General features: G+C 26.3%; 1 protein-coding gene across 5 annotated transcripts in view; it reads right to left on the bottom strand.

Annotated features, from left to right (window-relative positions):
• The window catches only part of LOC136968169 (teneurin-m-like), a 257,304-nt gene that overhangs the window by 89,457 nt on the left and 144,415 nt on the right, over positions 1-23,432 (bottom strand). The window contains exon 1 of one of the 5 annotated variants that reach the window (XM_067262139.1): positions 15,586-15,872. The exons of the other annotated variants lie outside the window; for them this stretch is intronic. The gene's annotated coding sequence lies outside the window, so the exon portion shown is untranslated. Of the gene's footprint in view, positions 1-15,585; positions 15,873-23,432 lie in introns of those variants that run through there. 5 annotated transcript variants of the gene reach the window in all.

Below are 23,432 nucleotides of genomic sequence, written 5' to 3'. Positions count from 1 at the left end.
AAAAAAAAAGTTATACGACACACGTTGCCATCTTTTAATCCTTTTAAAGATATAAAGAAATTAAAATTTTCGAAGACAGATGGCGCCCACGTCACCGTATTTCAAAGATGAGGGGAAAAAATAGTTTGTTTTTTTTCCGTTTTTGAACATTTTTTTCTTTTATAAAATTAATGGCTAACAATTAAATATTGTTTTATTCAATTTATAGCAAACTTTTTTCGTTTTTTTATTAAATAAAATTTGTAAAATACGCAGGGTAATGAGTATTAATATAACTAAATTTGTTTACTTATACTAAATATATTAAATAATTTTAATATAATAAAAAAATTGTAAATCTTATTTTCTATATAAAATATCGATTCTAGGAAAAAGATCATTTTCTAGAAAATATTAATAAAATTCTTAAATTAAATTTACGAATTTTTTTCAATTTAATTTTAAAAACTTTCTTAAGTTTATTTTCTAAAAAAAATTAATATGTTATAATATTAATTATTCGTGTGTTGCATAAATCAGAATTAATTTAATCAAACTTAAAAGGGGAGGAGAGGAACTTAAAAAGAAAAAAAAAATCCCAAAGGCCTATCATAAGCAGAAAAACTTTTAAAACTATTAAAAGTATAGGTTTATATAGCCGTTACTTACAGAAATAGGAGGGAAGTCTTTATATAACGATCCGTTCCCATTAAAGTTATACCTTTTTGACGCCCACCCTCTTTCATTTCCGGTGTGAAGAACTTAAAATAAGCGCAGATGTCCCAGATTCACAACAGATTATTTTCTAAACGTGTTAGATAGCCTTGAATGTCGTACTAAATGCGTTTGTGATTTAACTAGAATCGGCTCGGTACATACTTTCGAACGCTTTTTAAACGCTATAATACTCCCTAGAAATTATATTTTCCATTTTAAAAATTTATATTTCTATCCGTAGAAAAGCTCTAGAAAAGCGAATCGGCTTCTGTATCATTGTTGTAACGGTCGCCGATTTGAAAATGAAATTGACTCGAAAATGGGTCATATCTTTGAATTTTTTTATTATTATTATTTTCTGTATATATATATATCTATATATATATATATATATATATATATATATTGCGCTTCTAGAACATTAATTTTCTAGAAAAGGTTTTGGAAATTGTTAATTAAATTATGTCCAGAGCGCTTTAAAAAGCGTGGTTTAACTGTTATAGAATACGTTATCAGTGGAAATCTGAATTGAAAGTAAGATGTAGTTTTTAGTTTTTTGTGCTTCTAGAATATTAATTTTCTTCATAAATGTTTAGAAATTGTTAACTGAAATTATATCTAAAACTTTAGTATAGTTTAATTGCTACAGAATACATTACCAATGGAAACTGAGTTAAAATTCAACGAAAATACGAATTAAAAGTAGAATATATCTTTAGTTTTTTCGTGATTTTTGTGCTTCTAGAATATTAATTTTTTATAAATTATTTGGAATTTATTAACAAAACTTACATTTAGCATTTTAAAGAGTAGTTTAATTGTTATAGAATACGTTATCAATGATAATTTGAATTGAAAGTCAATAATCAACGGGAAATTTGAATTGAAATGGGGCATATCTAGCTTTTTTGTGAGTCTTTTTTGCGCTTCTAGACCATTAATCTTGTATAAATTTTTTTAAAATATTATTAATTGAAATTATATCTAGAAGTTTTAATGAGTGGTCTAGTTATAGAGTACGTTATCAATGGAAACAGTAACGATAATCGCATCGATATTGAAGTTAACAGCGATAAAAGCGATCGATATTGTTAGAATGCTTTTAAAATTTACCTATGGCAGCCAATAAGTGGCATGGGAGCCAAGGCAGTAAATCAATAGAGCGATAAGTTATAAATAATTGGGTTGTCACTATCGTGTTCCTTTTCTTCGATTCTGTTGATTTAGATGACGTGTCATCCTTTTTGGCATTCGTTATGCAGTAACTGAGATATTCCCTGTCATTTTTCACTGAGAACTAAATCTATAAAGCTTTATGAAAATCGAATAGTATATTTTACATAGAATACAAAATAAATTTATTAAATTTTCAGAGGAATATTTATGTCCGCGTTGTTATTTTTTAAAAATCATTCTTGGTTCGAAAAGAGGAATAATAAAAAAGAAATGTTATTGTGTTATTAGAGGTCATAATTTCGCAACCAGTAACTCGGGATCGCTTAAAGTTCGTAAAGTTATCCTACAAAGGGCTGAACAAACTGTACAGGCTGGAAAACTGCTGTAGAGAATGCAGTATTGCTTCGAGTTACAAAACACTGGGCTGATAATTGAATCGTATGACTAGAATACAAAACAGTATTAGTGTATGCTGCAGTGTTTATAGAATAGTGCACAACAGTACATTAAAACTGAAACAAGTTGAGGTGTATCAAGAGGATAGTATCAACAGGAAAAAGGATTATAAATAAAGCAATTAATTGGAAAATGGCCAATAAGAAAAAAGAAGAAAATATTTCGATCTTCAGTAAACATTTTAATTTTAAATTATCAAAATGAATCATACCAGAAACGAATTCAATCATTCGATTAGTGAAAACTGTTAAGAATCCATCATTTAAAGAAAGAGGAAAAAGAAAATAATTTAAGTTCGAAATTTATTTTTAAATGGTTTTTTTTTTTAAAAAAAAAGCTCTTCGCCATTTTTTCGAGATTAAAAATAAATTCATTTTATATCAGAAAGTGGAGAATTCGAAAGAATTTAAGAACAGTTAAGATTAATAAATACCTATTACCAATAAACAGTTTAAGAACATCTGGAAGCCAATGAACAAAATCTAATGAACAACGTTCAATTCGGACGATAAGAGGTACAATTTTACTACTTCATTTTTAATGAAGTGGTTTGAAATAGCATTTATACTCATTTTTACACGAAAGAATCGATGTCTGCTGAATCATTTTTGAGTGTGCAAAATGTAGAATATGTACTTTAAATCGATAATTAAGACTTGTATAAATATGTACTTTACTGTTATAGATTCAAAAGGAATTCAAGAAGTTTTCAAAGATTACTTTTTTGAAATTTAATGAACTTCTTTCTAATCAAATCTTTAAATTTAATGATTTCTCTCAAGTAAAATCAAAAGTTTTTTTTTTTTTAGAATCTGTAAACTTTTCATTTTCCTTCCTATAAATTTTCAAAATTCGAATTGAAGTTTACACGAAATATATTAATGTAAGTTCTTAACTTAGACTACAGTTTTTTATTCTTTTTTTTAAATTATCAGTTTAAATTTAAGATTTATAAAAATAGAAATGTGTAAATTTATTTAAAGAAACTCTTAGCGTATTTTATTCGCATAAATTTAGATAAATATTATTTTTAGAAAGGCTTATATAAATGTGACTTATATAAATGTAGATCTAAAGATTAAATTTAGAGTCATATTGAAGTGTAGATTTTATTTTTAACATGAAATTTCAACTATTTTCAAGGAAAGACGAGTTAATTATAACGATACTAAGCTTACTATAAAGATATTTTAAAATATATTTTCATGAATTTTTGATGTTATATGCGAGTAATTCTGTTTATAAACCTGTTTGAATTAAATAATTTTTATATATTTTACTAAAATAAAACTGTATATTTATGTAAATTAAGTCGAGAGTGCAACCTCAAAGTTTTTTCATTTGCTTTCTTTCTTCAATATTTCAAAAAATATTCTAAAAAACAGTAAATCGATTAAGTAATTCAGAGATATTTGAGAGAAGAGTATCTTCAGCCTTAGTCAATTCATTTATTTGAAAAATAAGATTAAAAAAGTAAAGTGCAAAGGACTTTTATTGATTAGTTATAGATCTAAGAGTAAGTTATTGATTTTTTGAGAAAATATAACTTATAATTAGCAGATGTAACACTATAAAATAATATCAAACTTCGATAAAAATTTAAATCTTTTAAATTTTTCTAAAAGTTTAATTTTGAATATAGCTTTTAGATGTTTTTCCTTAAGAAATTTTAACGAAGAAGTGAGAATTGCGTTACAAAAACATCACTGATAAATGTTTAAAAGTTTTATCAAAGAATATATTTAATTAAAAAGAAAGATGGAGATTAAAAAGCAAACTTTAACAATTAAAAACTTGAAATTTAACTTAAGTTGCCAATTGAAAAGATTGAAGCAAGAGTATTGCCACTTGGACATATCGGTGCACTCTATAGAAGGTATTGTCTGGTTCATGTGCCGACAAAGACACTAAAAGAATCGATAGGAATCAATAGAACAAGAGTACGAGTTAGAAGAACTGTTTCAAGCCTTTTCGATCCGTCAATGCTGAGCTTTGTGGGTCTCTAGTGGGAACACTTTACAACGAAATCTGTTTCCGCGCAGCTAATAGAATTCGGCAAACAGCGAGTGACTTGTTTAACAAAATCTGAGATAAATTAAAAGAAAAATGACTTTTTAAGTAAGGCAACTTGTTTCTTCATACCTTTCTTAAGCTGTAACAAGTTACACTTTACGTATTTACAAGCCTCCTCGATACACTCTGAAGGATCATTTCTAAATCACCCATTGCAAACTCACCAATTTTCTAAATACGCTAGCAATTATTATGGAAACGTGATAAGAATAATGATACAGAAAATTCCTCTCCACTAATTAAACAAAATTTAAACTTAATTTTAAATTATAGATATATATAAATATATTAAATTTACAATGTTTCCATTTTGAGTATATTACTCCTTTCTCTTTGTTTAAATTTATTTTTATTAAGTTTCTCATTTGTTAAAGAAAGAATAATAATTCTAAATGAAACTTTTTTCTCGTTACATTTATTTGGAAATAAAATACTTCAGTAATTTAAAGAAAATTAATAACTAAACTTTGAGACGAAAGGACACATTCGAATAAATTTGACGAAGAAAATTAATTAAAACTTTTCTCTCTATCCTCGAAACGTCTAGTTCTTCTTAAGATTTACTAATCACATGAGAAACTATTTCCGGTTATTTCGCTCCGCTAATTTCTCTTACTTCATATTTCTAACGCTTTATTGTTCTATCGATTCGCCTTCTTCAAAAAATAAAAAATAAAAATATATATATTATAATTAATTATTTTTCGTTACATTTACTATTTTAAAATGTTAGTAAAAGTAAATATTTATTTTTAAAAAGAATCTATAGATTTATATTTACAAGTGGAAGCCGACAAACGAATGTACCAAATTTATGAAAATATCCGAATCGGTTTCAAAACAGAAAGTGTTAAAGTTGACAAATTAAAAACATACGAAAACTAATTTCAATTTATTTTTACTTTGTAAAGTATTTTTAAATGTCTTTCAAGTAATTTGTTTTAGAATTTGAAAGCATCTTAGAAGTAAAAAGGTTTGAAAACAAGATCCACTTTAGTAGCTGCGATCACACATCAACAGGTTTTCTGATGTGTGTATGTGATTGTACAAAAAACGTTACACATTTAATACGTGTTGTTTGCAGTCGACAAGCAGTAACAGTGTTGACAAAGTATGTCGGTATCTCACCAAAAAGAAATCAAACACAAGTCTATGAAAGCAAAGTAGATAAAAAAAAAGGAAAAAATATCGCTTTAACAGTTTAGAAAGATGTTAAGATTAGAAAATGCTTAGCTTTTCAGATCTCGGTGCTTCTTTCTAAAAACACTGTGGATACAAACGAAAAACTATTTTTCTTTTCAAAGAACCCCTCTACTGTTAAGCTGTTTCCAATAAGTTTTTATTTTGGTTATCTTTGTTTAAATATTTATTTTTGATCAACAATAAAAAATGTCTAGTAGAAAACAAGATTTAATATTATTAAATATATAAATATAATAATATTAAATCTTATTTTCTATAAAAGAAAAATATTCTTATATATATATATAATTTTTTTCCGTTTTAAATTCATGCTATATTATTGAAAGAATTTTAGCTCTTAGCAACTTGAGAAATTCTTGCATCTTTGTTGCAAGTTATCTATAATCTTCGATTACAATCTCTAAAGTATTTGTCAGCCTCAATAGATAGGTTGTACGTAAAACTCCTGACGTATGGCATTGTCTGAAGCGTATCTTAAACATGGCAGCTGGAAAATTCCCACTCAATCTTATGTCTGTGCTTTCTAAGTCTTTAGAATCGAAAGTCGCCAACATGAATGACAGCGGTTTAATCTTATCAGACATCTCTCATCTGCATTCGAATAGTGATTTCCGATAGGTGTCACCTTGGGATGTGCCATTCCGCCATCTTTTCTTTTGTATTCTTCTTTGAACGATTCACGCAACTAATATCTGTTTCATGAGATCATTTTGCATTATATAATAGACTTTTTTTGTTGATGGCACTGGTTTTTCTTTGCGGTAATCGAGAAATTAAGTTGTAGTACCACGTGGATCGTATAATTTCTGGTAATGCTCTGAAGGACTACAAAGACCAGCTTGATTTCGATATAATGAATTACTTGTAATGAAGGGGTTTTTTTTAAATATATGATATATTTATTTCTTAAATGATTTCCTTTACTTTTCACAAAAACAATTGTTTTTGTAATGTATTCGTTTTATGAATTTCTGAAGTGAATATTTTAATTAAAAATTTATAACTGAGACAGAAAAAAATTGTAATTTTAAAAATTAAAAGTACAGTACTTCTTCCCTTTTTTTACGTGTGTAATATTAAGAAAATACTTGATATTTTCCGAAAATTTATTCATTGAAAAGATACTTAAAAGGAGGTGAATTGATTGTTCACTTACTAGATAAACGAAAAAATGGCCCTTAAGAGTGACGAAAGAACAAGATGATGACAACAAACTACTTAAAACGCGAAGACATCTTTTGTTAAAGAGTAGTTCAAAACAAGCGACTTCTATCACTAATTAACTGAATAAATTTGTAAGTGTAATTAGCTCTTTCATTTGTCTTCTTTTCTTTAACCATTCTTCAGTTAACATCATATGGACGAATACACCACATACAACAACATGTTATGTCCAACGTCAAATGTTATTAACCTTTTTTTGCTGCGGTTAACGACGTCACGTGGTTTGGTGGTGGGTACCTTCCAACTTACGAACCCCCCAAAAAAATTCCCATCACAAAAACCTTACGAAGTCTCGTCTTATACCAATAATTAAAATTCAAACCTTCAAAAGAAAAAAAATAACTTGTTTTAAATTACAGTAATTGTTTACGATACAGCACAATGATTTTAATGTAAAATTATTATTAAGTTTTTTGTATGTTTTTTAATTATATTATTAACAATTTATAATTAAAATACGCATTTTTCTTTGTAATTTAACAAAGCAATTAGGAAATAAAATGAGATTTTTGGAATCGAATTTCATAAATTACAATTATTAATTCTTTTTTTATTTTTTAGTGAGTGATTGCATTTACATTGAGGCAACTTTTAAAATTATTATTCGAAAAAATCTTAATTAAATAAATTAATTTGTAGTAAATAAAAAAAAACTAAAATGGCAACAGTTTTATGTCATAAGTTTATAATTATTTTCTATAGAAATTTTTAAAAAATGCATTTATTCATCTAAAAAATATGCGGAATGTCAAAATGTATAAAGGAATAAAATGCAAATTACAATTAGACAATGAATAATTAATAATTCTAGAAAATGGCGATCAAAATATTTATTTAAAATTTCATAGAGAGATCATTACTGTAGGCGTTTACAACGGTATTATTAATTATTAATAGAAACATTTTAAAGTTATTTAAAGACAGAAACCCAATTTACATGGAGTCACGTTCAAATTAATTATAAACTTTGATAGTTTGAAAGAATTTGGAAAAATAAAGATAGCTCATTTATTGATAAATCGAACATCTAATTATGTTAATATTGTGGAAAATAGACAGCACTTTTAATGATTAGAGAGAGAATCCCAAGACTAAGCAAAATTCCACTTTAATGAGAGATAAGAGCTCGTCTCTCCAATTAGAGCGAGTGATGTAAGCCTCTTATTTAGTTTCGGTTTGTGGTCAGTTTTCCAGATTTGTTGTACTGAATTTAGTATTAGTATCTTCGTCCCTATTCTAATGAGCAATAATTAAAGATTCCTTCGGTTTATAAGAATATAAACACTTTAATTTCGAGTTTCTTAAACAGATTTAGCACACGAAAAAAAAATAAGTTCAGTTAATTACGAATCCCTCATCAGTCTTAATCCTGTTAAAATAGATTAAAATCATTAATTCTTCATAGGTTGAGGAATATTAACTCGGAGAAGATTATATTACGATTAAGAATTTTTCGTGTTGATTTAATTTGTAATTTTTAATATTACAAAAAAAGTCAAATTAGAAACTTGTAATATTTAATTCGTGACATAAAAAATGAAATTGGTTGTTCTTGTTTAATTATTTGGATGTTTCTTTTGGTTTAATTCTAAAAGAGCTTTTCAACCTGTGAGTCGCAAACTACAAAATTCTTCACGGATAATGCGAGTTTCTGAAATCCTAAACGGGATTTTTTTTTTTTTTTTTTAAAGTTAAAAGATACTAATTTAGAGTAAATTAGACATAAAAGTCAGCAATTAAGACCTTCATATTTATTTTAAAAAAAATTAAAAAAGTGTAGCGTGTAGTGCAACGATATAAAATAGTAAAAACTGTATATAAATATAAAGAAGTGAGGGCAAAAAAATAAGATAATAACCACTTAAAATAATAATAAAAATATAAAATTTAGTGTAGTATAAGTTATTTTTATAGTTATATATATATATAGCTACATTTTATTATAATCTTTGTAACCTGCTAAAAGACAAAATAATAATACTTTATGTTAAATAGTAAGGGAAGAGTGTTTTAACATAAATTTTCTAAGAAAAAGCTATCAAATCTGGCATCTTATGGGAAGAAGAAAGTGCTAAACGTTGCAAAGATGGAACAAACCAAGATGGAAAAAATCAAGATGGAACCTTGCCCAAAAAAGACGAAAATGTATATAAAGAAAAGAAGAGACCTTATGTAATATTTTATTTTAGTGTAGACTATAATTTTATATTTGGTACTACTAAGTTAAGAATAAAGTTAAAGTACCAGACGTCTATCAAAGAAGACATACCCAAGGTCTTTGTTTAGTGAACAAAAATAAAGAAGTATAATTATTTCAAACTTTACACTTCTCTTAATTTGGTAAAATAAGTTTTAAATACTTTAAAAAATAATTTATATTATTATATTTTTTAATTTAATTTCTTTAATTTATACAAATATATATATATATAGCTTCTTGTTTGATATAAAAGCTTAAAATTAATTAATTAAAGTATATATTTAGTTCCTAATTAATCGAAATATTAGAGAGATAATTCGTATTTATCCTTATATATAAGAAGATAATAAAAGTAGTAAATGGCTATAACTAATCCCTTCTATTCGATTACAAAAGGTATCTTTTAATCCTACACAAAGCATTGGTAACTATATATAACAATTGATGTCTACCTAACCAAACCCAAGTAACTGAATCCACTTTCGACAAAGGATAATTATATTATTTTTCTTTTTTATAATCTATAAATTACGGTTAAAGATGACGTTTTTAGGGATATTCTTTATATATATAACACATATACCTATATTTGGACCGTTTCGTGAGAAGTTGTCGATGCTTTATACGATTTAAATTTAATTTATCGTTAGTTTTATAATTTTATAATGTAACTTTATAAAATTTAATTAAGATTTAGATTGTATTGTCGATCTTATATTTATAAAATGGGTAAAATGGGAATACTGTGCAGGATGTAGACATTGCACTGGCTATATCTTGCTTCTGCTACGTATTAGCCAAATACACGTGCACGGGCGTATAGGTAGTGGGTTATTCAATGATGTAATTGTCATAGACCCCGAATCCTATTCTCATGGATTCAAATCTTATTTCGGTTCATATGAAAGATATAAAGGGCGTCGTCAAAAAATGGATGGGAAAAACTGTATGAGGTTTCTCTGCTTGTATTTTAACACGGCAAAAAACACATTTTGAACTGATTTGAGACGTTCTGTAACGACTCTGTAATTTAAACTGAGCCGCTATAATTAATAGGAGCCGAGTTAGGATTCGGCCCCATGAGAAGAGAGTTTCGGGGATGCATGGCACTACGCCATCGAATTGTCCACTGCTGATTACCTATACTCTCAGCACATGCATTTGGCTAATACTTAGCAGAAGCAAGATGTAGCATAGTACAATGTGTTTACATCACGTATACAAATCTACAGAAGATCTAACATAGCTTGCAATTTATAGTATGTGTTGATTTAAAATAATATATGCTAACGAATTTATGGTTTCAAAGAAAATTTTGCAAAGTAACATGTACTTTTAAATAAACTATTTAAAATTGTCATCTTTCTAATCATTTAAGTTTACACAGTTAAAAAGATTTGCCATAAAAAACAGAAAAACTAGAAAAGAAAACTACTGTAATTATAAGAGTTAACCAGAAATAAGATACAATTTACAATAATACAATATATAAATTCATAATAAAGTTAAATTTATAAATATTCTTAAGTAATTTTAATAGAGTCCCAAGGGAAAACAATATACAGGTGTATGCTCCCAGATAAAGCTGAGATTCAAGTACTTAACAAAAGAATCATCTAAGAGTGAAGTTTCATTTCTGATCATACTGAATCTGTATAAAAATTCTTCTTATCTCTTACAAATCAATGCTTTCGAACCTTGGGCTATTTAACTTGCATCTCAGACTTCAAAGTTACTCGCAATGTAATTGTTCTGGTAATTAATGCGACCGATAATAAGTAAAATTTGTACTTATTACGTCAAGTACACGTTTCGAACAAAAGATATCCCAAGAAATTTTAGTTTGAAACTATTACCTTTTACGAGAAAATCATTCTTTACATTTAAACTAATAAACAATTATTGCATTGAAAGTTACCTGCATACATATTTGAATAACGGAACGTATAATATGATAAAATATACTAATTTTTCAAAGAAAAGTTTTAGTTTAGAAACATGTCTATACTTGGGGACAATAATAATCCCATTTTTATTGGAAAAACTTGAAAAATATGGAAACACAAAGTAGAGTTGGCTCTTGGGGGTATTGCTTCAGTTCTTTGTAACGAGCAATGATTGAGAGAACCAACTGCCATTTGTCCAATTCTAGAGCATTCTTCTGTGTATATTCTTAGAATGGAAGTTACCGAAACTTTTTCCTGGCATACGTGATGTAAGTTTGAACAGGGAATTTGTTTTGAAGAGTGGAGAGATGGGAAAGAAGTGTTTCTTATCCAAGATTGTGGTCGTGACAAGCCAAGAGTACAGGCGCATTCTTTTGAAACTGTATGTGTATTATATATATATATATATATTTTTTTTCCTATTTTGTGTTATTTCTATATAAATATATATATATATATAAATATATAAAAAAGTTGCATTAATCCATAAAATTCGCTTAAACCATTGAAATACAATAGAAAAGTTTCGGTTTACTTAATGATCACTTAAGCAAATCAGAGGAAAACTTACTTTTTATAGATTAAAATAATAAAAATTCGTTTATTTATTATTCTATAATTGTATTAACTAAATAATAAACCAGTTCCACTTAAAATATTCTTTAAAATTCGCGTATTTTAAGCCACAAGAGGATCCAAAATCAGGAAAATAATTTTTCACAAATATTGAAAGACACTAAATTGATAATTATTAATTTAAAAAAAGTGTTTTGTATATTTTAATTTATATAAAATTATATATAATTTATTATAAAACAAAAATAAATAAATTTATACAATAGAAAATTTACAGAATGCAAAATCTGTAACAAAAATATTGGAATTTTATTCAGAAATTCCCAAGGGAAATTCTACAGAAGTATATTGATTATCTATAGTTTTCTTATTAAATTTTATAATATTTATATATATATATATATTTAAAGTAAATAAATAGATATCGATAGAAGCCTCAGGATATAAAATAATCTGAAACAAGATACAAAGAAAATATAATATATTATAATTTTTTATATTGGAGATTTTTAGAATTTAATTTGATTTTCTTTAAGATAAAGATCGTTAGTGAATAAATGTTTTTTGCGCGTTTTTAAAAGTAATTTTAGAATGTAAAATTCATTATTTTATTAAATGAAAATGATTTTTATTTCCTTACGGATCTATTATTTTACATAAAATAATTCGTGTAAGCATTGGTAAAAATTTAAAATAAATAAACACGAAAAAAAATATTCGAAATAAAAATTTCGAATTTAAAAAAAATAAATGATCATTTTAAATAATTAATTCACTTAATTAAAATGTTTAAATCTATAGAGAATCATTTATAAAAATAAAAACTAATTTATTAAAATTTAATTTAGTTGCAAAATAGAATTTAAACACAATTAAATATAAAAGATAATTAAAATTCATTTAATTATTATTATTATTTTATTTTTCTGTAGACTGAACGAATTCGTGTTTGTTTTTTATATTAAAAAATAAATAAAGTTAAACAATTTTATGTTGGGAAATTAAGAAGAAAATAATTCATAATTTATTTTATATCTTTAAAAAACCCAACAATTTATCAATAAAAATCAAACAAAACGATTATCTTTTGTGAAATATTATCGACACTAAGTAAATCCTGTCGGTGGTAACGCCATGTTCTTTTTCATACAACGGTTCCCATCGCTTTTCATTTGTCAAAAGTTTTACAAATCCTTCACTTGTTTGACAAATTAAGCCGTTGAAGGAAGTTAGTGGGACATACTCGTTCTACTAGACGTTTTCCTTTCCATATCCACTAGGTATAGAGACAAGAAAATTCTATCCCGGACAAGATAAACGACTTTTCTTGACTAATTCCTCTACTTGCGGTATCTACCATTGTTTCGCAATGTCAGAATCTTGACAGGTGAGGATGGTTTGGGTAGAATGGGGTACGTCCTACGGGGGGAAGGGATGGAGCAAGATTTTTACCCATTCGTCAGTGAGGTAACGAAACAGTGAAGCAAAGTTTCCTTTAGTGTGTGCCGACAGTGGACGACTCTATTATAGTAGCTGAGAAGACAGCTGTCTTTTTTGCTTCACTCTTTATTTTCAGTTCACGATTCTCTTTAACTTCTCTTCCTTCTGCCGACAACGTTCGGACAAAGATACTATTTTTAGTATAATATTCGGGATACGACTCACAGCAACTACTGACAAGTTACAGATGGTACTGAGATGTGTTTGAATAAGATATTTAATTAAATAAAAAAAATACATTTTGAATTTTTTCCAATTTTTTAAAAATTTCAAAACTCTATTCTTCAATTTGATATTTTATTTATTTATTTTTAATATATTTAAAAGAATTTTTTTTTTCCTATTTTTTTTAATTAAAAAAATCGATAAGATTTTTCCCGTTGGTGTTGCCTTAATATTATATTAATGAATCTAGATTATTGAATGGTTGTTATAGGTAATATATAATAATTTTATAAACTCGATGATACGAACGTGTAGAGGTACTAGACGGAGGATTTTGGGTGCCATCCAAAGTCTAGTTTATTGTACTCTGTACAAATTACCTTTTGTGATAATTTGGCTGTTAAATGTCGTTGCTGACCATTAAAATTGTAATTCTACTTATGAACACGGTACTAAATTATTGCTGTTTTTAAAAGAAATTAAAGAACAAAATTATAAATAGAAACTGTTATTCTTATATAAGAGTTTAAGTTAATTTAACTTTGAAATTTATTAGTTAAAGCTAGGATTATCAAGAGGAAAATGATATAGATATCGAGTTGCATTAAAATATATTTCTTTAATACCGTTAACAGGAACTAGAAAGTTGATGATCGATAATCCTAAAAAGAGGAAATTTACGATTTCCGTTCAAAATATATCCTATACTATCTGGTAAGATAAGAACCGGACATCACCATTAGATATAAATGTTCCTCAATAACAAAGTGGGATGGACAGAGAAAAAGCTCCGGATGTATAGGAGTTGCTGGTAGGGATAACGAGACGTGCCTACAGGCCATGGGGGTGATTTGTAACTTTTCCCTCCTCTAAACCATTTTTTCTTTCTTTCTTTGAGGTCAAATGGGCTGACAGACGAAGAGCAGTAGTCGTTACGCAACAAAAGACGTAAGGGGTTAACACATTGAAAAGTCTAGAGATGTTCTCATCTTGTTAGTTTAGTCTCTTGCAACCCGTGTCCTGGGGCTTTCATGGATTTCGTTTCCTTGTTCCATTAAAGTTAAATCTTTAGTAGAAGTGCTTCGTAAGCAACATCAAGTTCTACGCTGAAGTAGGTTCCATGTAATTCTTTTACCGATTATCTTATACGTTGCAATGCTCTAAAACTTGATAATTTTCTTTGAATTTATTACTGTCATTATGTTTAAGTTAGCTATTAAATTACTCGACTTTTTTCCTATTTATTTAGAAATTAATTAATTATTTAAAAATAAATTTATATGTAGAATTTATTTAATAAGATGCTATGCTTTGTTATTTTGTATAATTTTTTTAGAGGAAAATTTTTTATGAAACAATTTAATTTATTATTAATAACATGTGATAATATTGATTTTCTAATAAAATACTTTTATTATTATTATTATTATTATTAAAAAAGTACATAAACAAAATTTAAAATTATTTTTAACAAATATTTAATTAGGTTTATAAAACAAATTAATGTGAAACAAAGAAGTTTTTAAAATTAATTTTAATTAAATTATATAATTTAATTAAATTATAATTTATATAAATTATATAATTTTAAAATTATATTTTAAATAAAATAAAATCATATTAAATTTTTTATAGATTCAACTGTAAAAAATATTTTGTTAAATTTAATTAACGTATAATTCTTTTTATTAATTATATTAAATTAATAATGTAAGCAATAAAAATTTTTAAATAATATTTTAAAGTTATTCTTCTATCATACTGTAAATTTTAATAACGATTTGCTCATTAAGGCTGGAGCAGAAGACACGAATCATATGGAAAAGTAATATCGTGAAGCAAAACATATCTTTACCCCTTCCTAATATACTACGATTAAAGGACATATGGCACTAGAAGTGGCACAGATCACTACTTGTTACAGCATTTATCTACTATAAAGATCAAGTATCTATATGGAGGATGTTAGGTGAGCAACCAGGAGAAGAAAAATTCGGAATTAACCAGAAATCGATCCACGCACTCCATCCTCAAAGAATGTATCAACTTAGCTCTATGTATTTGTAACCAGACATCCTGCATATAGATATATGTATTTACATTGCTAGAAATGTTTACATACATACATAAAGGATATATTTAGGTGGATTCAAACACTTTCTAGTAATGTATATTTATAGTTATACGTTATATACAAAAGTCGTGTTATCAACCATTTTGACAATTAAAACTGATTAAAATTATAATTAAATATGAATATAATATAAATATATAAATGTTGTAGTATAAATTAACTAAATATCTTTCAGCTTAAGCGAACACTAGAGGAAATCGATACCAGTTTGCTCAACCGCCCTTCTTTTCTCTTACCTTGCACTGTTTAATGTAGAAGCTTACTCTTGCATACATGTGATTCTGGCGACCACCGTTTCATAGAAACATGAAGTGTTGGTTCTTTCGGTTTTCTCTGGACACATTGAACATTCGAGCCACTAAAGCGCATGCTCGTTCTTCATCCAAACATCACTTCACAACAGAGCGCCAGCGCAAACATAGAATTGATCAGTACTTGAGAACCGTTCGAATTACCACCTCGAACTAATTCTCAAATTAATGTTTATATAAATATAACTATAAAAATATATTCCTATTTATTAACAGTATATAAAATAAACCTCCCGAATATCAAATTTTAATTAGGGGATACGTATTATTAGATTTAAACTACAGAAAGGAGTCGGTAGTTTAATGGTGATTGTTATAAAGCTTGTAAGTTTAGAGTAGATGAAAAACGTTTATTTTTAGATAAATAAATATAATTTTTATTGATTTTAATGGAGAATTCTTAACTGAAGATTTTTTTCAAGTGTTTAGCGTGGAGAGAAGAGCAGGTGTTTTATAGAAGTGCAACAAAAATGACACGTAAAGTGAAGGACGTCGCATTTCGAACTTTCTCTTAGTGTCGGGAAGCTGTGCAGATATAATCTCCTCGTAAAGAGGCACTCGTGTCCTTGGTATATCTGTTGCCATATATACTTGATACGGTTTTGGAGACAAGCTGACATAGGCAGATTTTTGGTTGAAGGTAGAAAGGAAGAGAATGAGAGAGATAGATAGAGAGAGTCAGCTACCCAGTTCAATGACTTGCAGCCAATTGAACTCAAATTAGTACATAAAATAAAGACCATATCAAAAATTTAAAATTAAGCAAATATAAAAATTCAAAATATTGCCTTAAAATTTAGTTATTTTTCTATTTAAGACATTATTTTTATGCTTAAACTTAAACTTGTTCTAAAGAGTTTAATATATTTTATAAATTTAGCCACGTTTTGATGAGTTCTTAGAAATATAAAGGTAAATTTAGAGTAAGTTTGTTTATAAACATGCTGTAATGATGTATTATAGAGTAAAGTAAAGCTAAAATAGGTCAAAGATAACAAATTTTTTTCCTCCATTGTTTTTTTATTAATCTCCAGTAGTTACGTCACAAACCTTCTCCCCTTTCACTTAGTTCAATATAGAATATACCACTTCTGTATAATTTCAGAAAATTTGTAACTTAATGAGACAATTTATAAATTTAATTTAGTCATTTATTTAAAAATTTTTAATATAAGTTTTAATATCTCTATTATTTATTAACAAGAAAAAAAATCACTTATTAAACTTCCTAAAATAATGTATATATATTTTTTTAACTTTATTAAATGTTCGTTAAAATATTAACGCAAACGAGAAGAATCTATATACTTTATAATAGGAAAAAATATATATATATTATTTTAGGGGTTTAATAAAACGTTTTAACGAAAAAAAAATTATTTTTATACAATTCTAAACTATTTAAATTCGTTATAAATATACGTCAGAGTTAATTAGAACGTTCAAAATTTAAGTTAATGCTGTGACCTTGCTACATTTTTCATAAAGGAGACGATCTTTTATCGTAGTATGTTACTTTTTTTTTTAAGTTTAAAATAGTATGAACATTAAGAGATTGCCAACCTACGCTTGTGCTGTTAATTCACTTCTTGTTTTGAACCCAAGTGAGAGTTCACTGGGAACAGAGATAGTAGACAGGTGCGTATCCTGACCTGGGTACTTGCCAACAGTCCTTATTCTAATTAACTAAAGACACTCAAAGACCTTATTCTATTCTAAATCTTGAATATATTTTCACTTTTTTTAAAATTTTTTACTTGTTTTTTTATTTTTGTCTTCACTGGTTGCCGACTGTCTGATATGTTTATTTTCATTCTTAACCCCTCGTTTATTTTTCAATGAGGTATATTTATAAATAAATTTGTTTGTGTAATCATATTTTACTTTTATACAAATATCTTAAACGTTTATAATTAACTTAATGCCTTAAAAAACAGCATTCAAAAAATATACAAGTGGAGAAAAGTAGAGATAGAGAGAGAGTGTGTGTGTGTGCTTTTAAAAATTTAAATTGTTCGCTTTAAAGGAAACTTCAATTACATTAGAGACTTAGTCGAATACATTTATAAAATTCTCTTAAATTTTTTCTGATTTCGGCATAGATTATTCTACGCATTAAAATATATAATTATTATAGGAAAAGTAAGTAAAGTGTAGAAAATCAAATAAAATACTTTCCTACCCATCATAATTTTTTCGGTATGATTACATTAGAGTTTCTAAACTATAGTAAATGACCGAAACTTAAAGTACAGATTAGAAATTTAGGTTTTTATCCATGTTTAAGTACACTTCCAAGTAACTGAAACCAAACACACCAGGGAGTAGTAAAGGAGGAAGAATCTAAAAAACACTTATTCAGATGGGTGTAGAAGGATATAAAGGGGTATGAATGTATAAGGGAACGAATTAACTATGGATTTGCTACAGAAAAGTGTTATTTTATCCAATTTTACGAGTTAAAAAAACTTTAGAAAACGTCACATTATTCAACATTCGATTCTTCCAATGTAATTCTATAGAGATTCCATAGAAAATTGTTAATTAAATTACTTTAATAATATTTTTATTAAAGTATAAATAATAAAGATGCCACTTAATTTTTTATTATTATTTTTTACAAATATAAATCTAAAAGAGAAAAATAATAAATAAAAATTATTTAGAAAGTAAACAAACGATAAATAAACTTGAGCTTCTTATAATGAGATTTCTTATTAGAACTCAACTAAAGATAATAAAGACTTGGCTTAAGCTCTGTTTGTTTTGAAAATTAAAAAAAAAATAAATAAATTTTTTTGTCAGAAGTTAAGATAGGGCGACTTTTTAGAAAGCTCAAAAAATATATATATATTTTCCCCTTCAATTTTCAATTAGAAGAATTTTTTTGATTATCTTTTATTAAAACTTTAAAGTTATTTTCTATAAAAATTATAATTATTAATAAATTCAAGTCGTTAAAATTTATATATATATATAAATGTAAAACAGGTTTGACTGTATTAATAATTTTCAATACATTAATTATCGTTTTAATGTATTTTTTGCAAATTATTTCTATAACAATTAAGAGATGTATGAGTTTAATTACTTTCATATCGGCTTGATACAATTGTAAGGAGGCGATTAAAATTTCTTAATTATTAAATTTTGAAATTTTAAATAAGGTTAATTCATTAAATGAATTCGAAAAATTCATTAAAAAAAAGAATTCAACATTTCTGTAAAAATAATTATAATAATTTCAATTCATAAAAATTTTGCAAATTTTTTGAAAAATATTCGTTAAAAACCACAGTCTATCACTAAGAATTATAATTAAAGTAATTATCCTTTTAACTTTAAACGTGAGTAAATAAGAGATAAATTTATTTAAAAATAAGATTTTTTTAAGTTTATTCTAGCTAAAGTTTTATTATAATTATAATAATTTTAAGAGAAAAATATAACAAAAGTCGGGGAGTAAGAAAATGGATCGTTGCCATAAAATTATACAAGTTATAATTAGAAGTTATCAACAGTTAAAAACGACAAAGACTCGTGTCAGCAGAGAAACTCAATGTTGACAATGACAAATTAAGGGAAGAGTAAACTGATTTCGAATCTTTATGGACAGTAAAAGATATATCATTATGACACGGCATCACACCGCGATTCTTCAAGACCTCTTGACCAAAATATATTCTTCCCCTCTTTTTTATGCATATATTTACTAAAAATACATAAATTATCACTATTTATATACACCATTTCTTGAGCCAAACGGGTTACTAAAGTAATGAGCTATAATAAGTAAAGTTAATTTAAATAAAATTAGACTTTAGGTAGGTGGATGAAACTACTTCGTACGACTTAATGATATTTGTACAGATTTTACTAAAGGATCAGAAATTTGATTTAATGATCTGCTTCTAAGTATTCTTCTTATTATAAATTGAGGGCTTCCAGCAATATTTCTGTAGTTTAGCAAAACTATTGCATTGCCTAAAGCAATTGTTCAAAGCTATTAAGAGAATTGACTTTCGAGCAACGTGATTTCGAATTAGCATGCAAATTATGCCCTCGAATATTTACAGATAAATTCCTCGTCTGTGTATTTTCTTGGCCCGTATAAAAATTCTTATTTTTATTTACAATCTCTCTAAGGAGCATTTTTTTTTCTAACTTTAGCCCATCAGATGGTATCTTATAGAAAACATACAATAAAAGTCGTTTATAAAGCAACTTCCACTAAAATTATAGCTCTAAATGAGTTATTATACATAATTAATTTACGTAGTTTGATGTTAATAGTTCATTGAGATAAATAAATTATTTGCTTGTTCGACAAAGACGTTTAATAAATCTATGAGTTATCTTGGTGTAAACGTTTTGATAAATTATATACGAAATTTTAACGAATTGTTGTATCAAAAATTGCAATATTTTTAAAATAAATTCTCGAATTAAACGTTCGTTAAAATGACTGACAGTTGTTATGAAAATATTTAATAAATATAAATAAATTTATGATGCTGATTCACGTATTTCTAATTAGAATTTGACGACAAAACACAGGCTAAGTAATGAAATAAAGATAATTTATTCTCTAGAAAAAGTAAATTATGGATTATGACATGAAATATATATATTTTTTCTCTCTCTCTTCCTCTATCAAACACATACCTTTGACTCTTATTAAAAATTTAAGAAGCGCACGACTAATCTATAAATGACATGTATCTTCTTTGGACTGTAAGAAGTGTATGTGTACATTGGAAGAATTAAAGTAAAGAAAGGGATTCATCAATTAATTAATCAGCAGAAACAAATTCAATCTTTGTACTTTGTCGTTGCTTCAATTAATTTCTGAAGGAAATTAAGAGGAATCCATACCGAGACATGTTGAATGAGAGAAGTGGATGTGTTTGAGCGCATGAAAAGCTGCGATTGCTTTTAATAAAGACAAAGGTGTTGAATTGAGGTATTGTTGATGCTAGTTGGGGAGGTGTTCGTCTAGTAAAGACTCGAGAATCCAGTTTTCCTACGTAATTAGTTTTAAGCAAGAGAAGACAGGAATAATTAAACATGGTGTCGAAACAAATTCGTGTTCATTAAATAGAAAACGATTGCCGTTTGATTTAAAACTTTTCTAGAGAATAAAATACTTTTAAAAAGATTAAAAATCCTTTACAAATTTACAAAAGAATCTGAAATGTTTAATGATAAACATTCATGAATTTTAAAATGGTCATTAATATAGTTTAATCGAGCGTACATAATGTGTAATTAATGTAATATTAAGAAGTCGTGTGATGAGTAACTCTTTAATGAAGACGATAATAGTCACGGAGCCGGAAGGAAAATAGAATTTTATTAATCAGAAAACAGCCATTAAAACCTATTTTCGATTTAATTTCGTTTAACGTTTGCCTATAGGAGCTTAGTATTTAAAATTCTCCTATCAAAACATTTCTCTTAAGTCGCTACTACAAGTATAAATTTGGTTTTTAAAACAATATTTTCTAGTTTTTCAACTACATAATTTTCCAATTAATGTTTTTATATCTTTAACAGAACCATAGAAACAACAAGAATTTATTAAACGTGAGAGATATGAACTAACAATTAAGAATCGTGAAACGTGATAAGAGTTTCCATACCTTGATGCTGTTTATATGATTTTTGAAGCAAAATAACGCTATTATTTTATTAATTATATTAAAAATATGTAGTTAAATATTAGAATATTTATTAATAATTTTATTTTAGTTAATAATCAATAATTTTTCAAATAAATGACTTAGTAGTGACATATAATTCTCCTTTCACTATATTTATATGTTATTTTTATATGTATGTATGTTTTTACAAGTCATTTATATATATATATAAAAGTCATTTTCTATGACTTTATCTATTATTAAATATATAAAAATCAGGATTATGAAGTCTCTATATAGACTATTCCATCAAAATATAATGATAAGCACAGAGGGACACAATCACTTATTATAATGACTTACATTTAGCTAGGAAACTGTTATTTATTGATATTTTCGAACCCACTTTTGGCGAATTTCCAAAATACGACAAAAATTTCAAAGTTTGTGCTCCAAACATCAACTTTGATGGATGTTTTGTATGTTTTCGTAAATGAGAAAGAAATGTCATTACACTATATATCACACGAAAATAGGATTTACTTTCAATAATGTGATTTAAATATAAGAAAATATGGGTTATAAAACTTTATAAATACATATTTTAACTATAATTAATTTAGTTCATAATGTTATCTTTTAAGAATTGTAAATATCTACATTTTAATTATAATTTTTTATATATCCAGCTTCGTTGGATATATTAAAATTCATGTTTTACAAGGTAATTTAAAAAAAATATTAAGGAAAAATCTTCTTAATAAGCGGAATGATTTTATTTGTAATACATAATCTAATTTTTCTTTTAGTTTATTGGAAACAACAGTTTCATCCACAGCAAAGTATGGTAGAAGCTGCTGCTCCAGGGATTTTGTACAAGGGGAAAAAAAGATGATGAGCATATTTTGCATCCCATTTTCATCTATTCAGCGAAACTTCCTCATTTTTAGTATGATGGATATCGGCTCCGGGGTTTAAAAATCCCTTGTAAATAATCTGAGCGATAACTACCTCGTTAAGAACTAATGTCCGTTTTCTTGCCACACAAAAGAATTTCATAGCAATTATTTTTAATAGAATAATTATGATTTTATAAAATAATTATTAAAATTGATTAAAAATGTTTAAAAATCGATATAATTTACCACAAATTTCATTAAAATATTTTAATAAGTACAATTTATTTTTAGTAACATTAACACGTTGCATTTTAATGCTATAATATACAGTAATCAGGGCCGTCGAGAGCGGATAGTTAGGGATTTTCCCCCGGGTCAAGAAAAAATTTAGAGAAACGTAGTGGTTTCTACTTTCATAAATTAATGCTGTTTTTATTAATAAGCACCCTAAATATTTCATTTGTTTAAAAAGATGGCAAAAGGAGCCCACTAAATGGCACTCTACTTACAGCCCCATACAATTCCCAATGGCCCTGATAGTAATTTATATGTAATTAAAATAAATCGATAGAATTAAATTAATGTTAAATTTAATATTCTAATTAGTTATAGTTGTTCATCTGTGTAATAAATTCATATAATATACTGTTTTCTTTTAAACATATACTAAGTCGATTATCACGATGATTGATAACGTCGTGGAGAAACTTTTAAAAAATTTCTATAAAAGATATCCTTAATCATCTAAAATTACCGCTACTGATTTTATGGATCGATAAATGAAATTTCCTGCACTTGAACAACATTAATAATTGTCTATATAGATAATATAGAAGAATGTAATGAAGTGAATTTATAGATTCATTTCGTGGGGTCCTGTTAAGTCCATGAAAGTTTAAATACATTTCATCATAAAATTATGTTTCATATTTTATTTTAGTAGAATTTCACTTCATGTAAACAAATCATAGAAGATTTTATGTCAAAATTCATAAATGTATATATTTTCTGTGTAAATTTAGCTTAAGAGATAATTGTAAAAATGCATTAAAATTTTTTTTTTAATTTTTCACCAATTACTTTAAAAAATAAAAAACTAAATAAAGTATGCATTAAACTAAAATGTTTTCATAAAAAAATGTATCAAAGCCTAAGCAATTCCACACGAGTTTTATTTATCATATAATGTAATTTTTAAATTTTAATTTTAATGAATCAAATCTTAAAATTA

This window comes from Centruroides vittatus, unplaced genomic scaffold, assembly GCF_030686945.1.
Source record: "Centruroides vittatus isolate TY-2023 unplaced genomic scaffold, ASM3068694v2 contig_1408, whole genome shotgun sequence".
Classification (NCBI taxonomy): Eukaryota; Metazoa; Arthropoda; class Arachnida; order Scorpiones; family Buthidae; genus Centruroides; species Centruroides vittatus.
Note: the sequence above shows the minus strand (reverse complement) of the source record. Positions and strands in the feature narration are given on the sequence as shown.